The sequence below is a fragment of the Oryzias latipes genome, chromosome 20 (genome assembly GCF_053564925.1).
Source record: "Oryzias latipes strain Hd-rR chromosome 20, Olatipes_Hd-rR_3.1".
NCBI lineage: Eukaryota > Metazoa > Chordata > Actinopteri > Beloniformes > Adrianichthyidae > Oryzias > Oryzias latipes.
The window spans coordinates 2,213,008-2,213,972 of record NC_136256.1 but is presented as its reverse complement, the minus strand read 5'-3'; positions in this window follow the sequence as shown (position 1 = coordinate 2,213,972).

Sequence of the window (965 nt, the reverse complement as noted above, 5' to 3'; positions counted from 1 at the left end):
CATTGTCTGTCTTTTTTGATCAAACAATCCCCCTCCCATGTCTGTCTGCGTGTCCGATAGAAACACATCTTTATGATTGGCTGTTTACCCCCAACTACCGGCTGTTAACACGTCGAGATGGGCAACGTAACCTCTTGGTGATGTCACATGTGGTCCATGTCATGAATGTTTGGTGGTAACTATAATGCGAGACAAAAGAGACCGGATCCAACAAATCTGAATATTTGTGCCAAACTTTGATGAAATGTTTTGGTACTGATGTTGTAAAGATGTAGAAAACAGTGGTTCTTGAAGACTTCAATCATGGTCAATGTCGTATACTTATATAGCGCGTTCTTCCTTCTTACGAAGGCCCAAAGCACTTTACAGTCAGTGTCCCATTCACCCATGCACACACACATTCACTCACTGATGGTGGCCTAGACCCACCAGACAGTGCTCTGAACCGTTTTTCAATGATTTGTGATCTTCACTGGTGTCCATGGATTACATGAAATCTTTCCACCTTTATCCACTTTTGTTATGGTAGGGAGAACACGTCAATGTAAAGGGGGGGTCATCTGGACCCCATAGGATAGCACAAGGGTTTAACTCTGAAAATGTCATAGTTGTTGTCCGGGTGGAATGAGTAAATCCTGCAGAACTCCTGCCACTTCCTTTAGTCCTTGTGCTGCTTCAGTGTCCAGCATGACATCCTAAAGTCCTAAGTCGTCCCTCAACAAATAATGTAAAATACAACAACATTTTCATTTATTTCAAAGAAAATGACCACGAGTGACCGGGATAGGCTCCATCAGCCCCGTGACCCCTAAAGGGACAAACCGGGTCATCTCTCCTAAACACTACCATGTTATCCTTTGTGTCCAACCTGTCTTACAAGTTTAAGAATTGGGTTAGGTTTTTATTTGGCCTTAAATCTTGTATATTCACAGTCATAGATTTACAACGTAATATACCTTTTTTTT